This window comes from Apteryx rowi, unplaced genomic scaffold (assembly GCF_003343035.1).
Source record: "Apteryx rowi isolate R43461 unplaced genomic scaffold, aptRow1 scaffold_329, whole genome shotgun sequence".
Classification (NCBI taxonomy): Eukaryota; Metazoa; Chordata; class Aves; order Apterygiformes; family Apterygidae; genus Apteryx; species Apteryx rowi.
The window spans coordinates 204,139-211,609 of NW_020449741.1; positions in this window are offsets into that span (position 1 = coordinate 204,139).

Below are 7,471 nucleotides of genomic sequence, written 5' to 3' on the forward strand. Positions count from 1 at the left end.
CGGCCTCCGCCGGCCGCGAAGGGGCGGCGGGGACCATGGGGACATTCGCGGTCGCCAGACGGAGCCGGGCAGGCAGCGTGCCCCACTCGGCTCCCCGCACGGGGGCAGTTTGCCCGCTGGGGAGGCTTTAACCCCATCCACGATAACATCTCCCCAGGCGAGCCATCACCGCGTCTCTCCCCAGACACGTGGGGGGCAGCGGGTACATTTAAGATCAAGCCCATCCGCGGTTAGTTTCTTGCTTCGAGGCCTACGGCCACACAAAGGACCGTACCGAAGCGTCGGCTGCGCGGAAGGGCAGCACGCAAAACGCCCGGGATCCGCAGGTTTGATCGCTCGGTGCTGCAGAATGACAGCTACACAGCAGACCCACGGCCAAAGCACAGCGTCTTCAAGCAAGCTGCAAAGTCATACTGCCTGCTGCAAAGCCAGCTTCTCTCCAAGACCTGTGTATCTGGGTTAAGAATCAGCAAATCTGGCTGTTCCCATATATCGGTCCATTTAGTTCATCCTAATTGAAATCCAAACCCAAGTCTGCACAGCACGGTCTGGGCAAAAAAGCAAACTAACTCAGGGCAAACGTCCCAGGTTTGAGTACGTTAAGCTACAAACTAGAGAGGCCTTCAGCATAAAGAGTACAATGGTCACAATTACTCAGTTCTTTCGTATTTAAACTTCTAAGTTCTCCAGCATCTGACAAAAACCAAAGAAGTATTATCTAAATTGGATGTTGTTCAGCCTGAGGTCTGAGCTAGAAAGAATCTTTTTTGACGGAGGGGGTCAACTTCCAGCCAGAAGTGTTAGAACCTAATTTTGCCACCCAATTATTAATGTAAAACCTCCAAACACCTTCAGACCTGCAAGTTTCTTCTTAGTACCTATGAAAATCAGGCACTCCTTTGCATCCACACAATAGGTGTTTCAATTTAGATACTTAATTATATTTTCAAGATCAAGGTAGCCATAGCTACTACAGTGAAAGCAGAGAAGGACCTATTCAGACAGGGACAAGGGAACAGATAAAACCAGAGGTCAGAAGTTGCCATTTTAAGTCTTAAAAAAAAAAAAATCCAGCACCTGAGCCTTTGAAAGCAGCAGCACAATCAGAGAGATTAATCAATAGATTGCTATAAGCAGCAGCACACTCTGAAAAGCAACACACTGCCAGAAACCAGAGGCAGCCTCCAGCATTAACAGCATATACACTATAAAAGGCAAATTGAGATTCATATGATACTCATTCACTTCATGTGGTACATTTGTAGAGATTCTAACAAGGGGGTTGAAATGGGAAGCAACGCTCCAAAACGCACGTTATCGGCATTTGCCAGTTCTTGCTGCTGTGACCAGAAAAATTCATTACATTATTATTCATCTTGATGCCCTCTTGTGAAATATCCTTGTGAACAACCTACCTGTGAAGGATACTGCTTTTCACATTCTTAGTTGAGAAAGCAGAGGGATTCTGAAATATCAAGGACATGCTTTACTATTCTTGACAAAGAAAAGGCAAATAAGTGAGTTAAATTCTTTACGTATATCTGAAATGCAAAAGTTTTTCATTTAGGTGTTCTCTCATAAGAGGCAAATCTGAATCGGTCACTAGGAATAGGAATGGTTTACAAGCTAGGTAAGTGATTTACATCCTTGGAAGAAATGAACATAGCAGCTGACCAAGGGGTATTTCTTAATCAGCCAAGCTGCTACTACCTTTGTAACTCAATGCCTAAACTAGATTTTATTATATGCAAAAGTAACTGTTCAGTCACCTGATGACCAGAAATATTCAAATTAAGCACCTCTAAAATTCTTTGAAGGATTCTCTCTCTCCGCTTGCAAGGCTTTTCTAACTAATTGAGATTTAAGTCTAAATCAAAACTGTCCTAGGTTTACAATTATAGTTGCCATTTCTAATTTTTAAACAAAATAAAATATTTCAAGATTATGGAGCAAAGTTATGGGCAAAAAATATAATCAAAAGTTAAACTTGCCTTTGTAGCATCCCAAATTTCTCCAAAACCTAGATCTGCTTGACGATGGAGTTTCCAGTGCTATCAATTCACAGAAACATCACAGCTGTGATAGCTTTCACAGCTGGAGCATCCACTATCACATTACTACAACCTGGCTATCCTCAGAAAGATACTTGATTTATGTTTGTGAAAATAAGAACAGAGCCGTGTTCTCTGCTACTCCTCTGGTAGTTAATGGCCTTTCAGTAGTGTTTATTTGGTGATATTGTCTCCTCTAAGCATGCAGAACAGACCCTGCACCCCATCACACAAGACGAATGGCCAAACTGATATCTCAGGATTTATTTCAGTAAAATGACAGATAGTAGGGATGTGTTCTTTTCATTACTGTGGCAAGACTTCAGCCTGAGACTAATGAGTTGACACAGGACTTCAGGCTAATTGTGCTCATTTGTGTTAGTTGCATAAATATTAAGAGTCAGGAAACTACAGTGTGGCTGTACTCTAGGTGCCATTCATCCAAGTCCAGTCTTCTTACTTTTTCTCCCTCAGATTTTCTACATGTCAAGAATAGACACTTAAAAACACAATGAATGGACAACTTAGGTGTCTGGATTCTTGAAACAGACACCTTTTACCGTTGCTTTATAGATAAAGAGCTTTTCCTGAGCAATGAATTAGCATTTCATGCAGAGATTTGGGGGGGGGGGGGAACTTACACAAAAACCAGGCAAAGAGAGAGCCAAGAGAACTCTATAGCCCATTTGCTATAGACAAACGCTTTCAGTCTGGTGGCAAAAGGAGGCTAGACAAACAATTGCTTAAATTAACAGCTTAAAATAAAGGATAGGTTTTCAGACAGGGCATTGTTATTAAAGGCTTAAATGTTGAAAAACTTGGACAGAAAAGACATATGGATTTTACAACACTATTTAAATCTGCATTTTGCGGTACAGCTGGTTTAGTCTAAAACACAATAATTTAACAGATCTGTTTTTATAAGCAAACAATACTTCATAGTACCTCTCCTGCAAAAGTTATTAATAACTGTTATTTGTATCTTGTTAGCTGCCTTTCCTTTAGTTAGCCCTTTCAATAGTTTATGTCACTGGAATCCCAAATATTGGCTCTTATTAGGCAAACTGAACAAGCCAAAGTATATAGTCTTTCTGAAGTTCAACTGGGCAATGCTACAACAAGTGGTGCAAACACTGTGACCAAAAAAAGGGATATCCCACAAAGTTATACATGAGTGTATTGTTCATAGCAAAATTCAAGGCCCATTTACCTAGAAAATCATCCCCAATACTACATTATTTGGTAGACATGGAAATAGATTTTTCATGATAGAAGAAAACATGAAACATTTCATTCACAGAGGAATTGAGATGCTCACTTACATTTCTATGGATTTATTATAATACAAGTCTCACTATCCCACTATAGCAAATAAGCAAACCTAACATAACCTTCTGATCCTAGTGACCCATATATTGTCCTCAAAAATGGGAAAATGATAAATGTTTAACCTGAATGTCCAAGTTGCTTATTAAATATCCAGAAAAGAAATATCCCCTGAATTAGTACTAGTAAACTAATTAGTAATTATTGGTAAGTTATTAGTGAACTAATACTAGTACTTACATATAGCTATTTTACCTGCATACATGAAAAAAGCACTAAAACAGATGAATCCAACTGTTTTTTCAGACACTGTGTCTAGAATACCCCACATATAGTGAAGAAATATGATATGTACTATTTTCAAGCATGTCCTCAATTGAAAAGATATAATATAGGGTCTATAAAAGATATAATAGGGTAATTCAGGCCTCAAATTCATTTTTTTCAAGATTTATAAAAATTTAAAGGAATAAGAGTGTCCTCATGGTTTTTGTAAACAATCCAACGTAAACAGTTTTTTACTTAGATTTAAATGTTCCTTTCACCAGAATTTATAGAAAAATCTGTTGAGGTAGCATTTGGGGAAAAATGTGAAACAAAATGAAACTGTATGGTTTATTTTCACAGAGGAGGAACAAAATCATCCTGGTTATATATAATCAAGGAATTGCATACAATACCAACCGGAAAACGTTTCTGTAGTCCATGCAAACTAAACAGGGCTTAAGGTAGATGAAATTCTCATAGCCTAAACAGGGTCATTTTCTATCATTAATAGTGAATGTGTATTTGTACTGAAGTAGCATCTAAAACTCCAAGTATAAATGTCTAAATGTGTGACTACACAAAGGCAGTAAGATCAAAAGTGATCCTATCCAGAAAAATCTTACAATCTAGAAAAAAAAATAGAAAAAAGGTCTTGCAAAAACACAGACAATTGGGAATTTTTCCATGCAGCAAATGAAAATTAAATACTGAGTCAGTGAGTTGTACATAATAACATACCCTGCAAACAGAAGTAATAAAGAACTCTGTGGGATTACAGATACATGCATATTAATGATTTTTAAAGAAATATCTATCTTCAAAGTGTATAAAACCAAAGATTAACAGCAATATACTCAGTAACTCATGTTTAAGAAATGCTTATCAGGTCTTAGAAATTCTTGTGCATATTATCTCTGTTTTATAGATCGAAGAAACCAAGGCAGACGTACTAAGTGGACCGCAAAGACCACACAGGGGAAGAGTGCTGGAGCTGAAATTAGAATAAAGGAGCTCGAGGGCTAAATGCAGATCCAGAGTCTGCATTTGATCTCAGACTTTTCATCTTTCTATGGCAATGTAAAGCACCTATGTGCCAGACAGTCTGCCTTCCGTGCACTGGCACTTCCTGAATATAATAGAGTTGTCAATGTAAGGGACATGCCAAAACGGGTGTAGTTGGATAGGTCCCAGCTACTCCCCTTTGCAGAATAGCTATAGAAAACCACTGCAGGCAAATCTCCAAGTACTCTGCCAGGTCTTAGACTCAGCTGACCTTAGACTGTGCAGTGTGAGTATGAAGGCAGCAGAAAGGAACCTCTCGTGTCCAGTTCCAGTTCCCGTATCGAGTCTAACCTGGCAGCATAGAGGACTGAGCTCACCATTTGTCAAAAGCCTCCTAATCTATACATTTGATTGAGAGCTCTTGAAGAAGTCATTATTATCAGTGATCCTAAAAGCTTCAAGTTATACAAAGAGAAAGCAGTTTATACCTACGCTCACAGCACAATTGCAATGGGAATATCACATCTCGTCTGTAATTAACAACCTTAAGTCTCGTTACTATTCCATCCTACGTTATGTTATTATACCTAACTGTATTGCTAGCATACTACAGATTCACTGCATGACATCTTTTGGGGAAAGCCACATTTATGTTAAAAAAGGCTGCTTGTCTCCCAAAAAGGAAGAATTGACAGAGAAATAATGATTTTGTCTGGTCTGTAATTAATTATGGCATAGATCACCAAAAAATCAATCTCTCATGAGACATCTGAATGTACTAGTCAGATTTTCAAGCGTTCTCCACCCACAGCAGCTCCAACAGAGTGCAGTGGATGCAATGGACATATACACATAGACGACAAAGATGAATGCAAAAAATCCCTCCGAAAACCTAAAACTCAAGCAGCTGACCAACATGTTTGGCCTTGACTCCCACTGTCCTTCATGTGAACTGTTCAGCTAAAAGTTGCACTGTTATCCAAAGCAAAAATAGCATACTGCCAAACTTGATTGCTACTTCGTGTGTATTTAAAGATAATAGGAATAAACATTTACAATATCAGGTAAAAAGAGAAAGTAACAGACAGGTACAGGGTGAGAGACAGCTTATGCTATGACGTATTTTGGTTCATTCCTTGTTACATGCAAGTATTATGTTTTAATTTCATATAATCTAGAGGGTATATAAAAGACATTTATAAAGTTTTCTCATGTTTTGCCCATACACATAATAAACTATAATAATGAGAGCAGCACTGATTAAAACCCATTAAATTGCAAAGCCTGATGAGTTCATGGTATTACCCACACTTCTTGACTGTAATCTCAAAAGGTCCAGCAGGCATCCTTGAGGCGAGGTGATCTGAGATTAATTACATTCTCCTTTCTCCGAAAGCCAGCTTGTTTGAGGTCAATGGAGTTGTTAAAGCTCCTGTTGAAAAAGACAGGTGGTTGCCCGAAGTTAAATTAAAAATACGTTTCTGTATTTATAAATCCACAAATAATTTAAAGTCTACTGATGAGTCAAGAAACTGAAGAAACGCTAGATGCTGCTACGTGCGAGAAAGAGTTAAAATTACCACTTCCACATGAAAAGTTGGCAAGGAAAAATATCTGCTTATGCTATCCCTCTTGTTTTTATATTGCACCTATCATAGGAACTTATATATCATCATTTTGTCATTTGTTTAACACCAACAGTATGCTAAAAATGAATTATTTGATGGATATGACTACAAGATCCCTGCCCTAAACAGTTTCCTTATCCAAGTAGACAATACAAACAGACAACACACAAGTAGTGATAAACTGAGACTACGTTTCAATACCCATACGTTCTCCATTTAGCTTTTTTTTATTTTTTATTTTGGACAGTGGGAACTTTTCTGTGTGAAGGAATAAACATTTTTAGTATTTATTTTGATAACATCTGGCCAAGGAAAATATTAAATTGATTTTTAATTGCTAGAAATTCCTCTTAAATGAAGTTCAGCTGAAGTCCAAGGTGTTGAGTTGTTTCTGCAGAAAAGGATGGCATCAAATACCAATATTACAGCTGTGGCAGAGGCAGGATTTCTGTAAACCAAACTTTCCTTTCGAGTGATTATTCCTGTTTAAAAATACCCATTCAACAGAAATTATTTGTGCTTCCTTTCTACAAAATAGTATCTGGGGAGTCAACTGGTAAAATTTAGCTGCAGGAATGTATGCATATTAACCTTTTGAAGAGATTTATCTTGTCTAGCATTGGAATTGTTTACTGGCATTCCTTTTAAGTTTAAAAGGTGGCGTCGAATAGTTTAATGAAACTCATGAAGTATTTTAAAGACAGTATTTATGGAAGACCTCTTAAAATCCTATAGCAACACTAACCAATGCACATAAAGCCACAGAAGCTTCTTCCATACTTGTTAAGGTGAGGAAAAAACGTTCTGTTAATTTTATATAACTTCATTCATCTGGGAATTTCTGAACTGTGGTAGTGACTTGTGGTTTGACTAGAGCATGTATTTTACAAAGATATTCAGCCTTGATTATTAATTAGACAATCTACCATATCCCTTGGAAATCCTGTGCCGTATTTCATTTTGAAATTCTTTATCTTCAGTTTCCAGCTACTGGATCTTATATATCTTTTGCAGGACTCAGGAGCTGTCTAGAATTATCAGACATCATTCCTTAGTAGGTACTTACAGATCACAGACCTGGATATTTCCTTCTCCCTCAACCCCCTTTCTGAGTTTGTCCAGTTCTCTTTGGAGTCAAGAAAACGGCACGCAGCTTCCTAAATTATTATATGGAGTGTCTACCAATTAAATGGACTG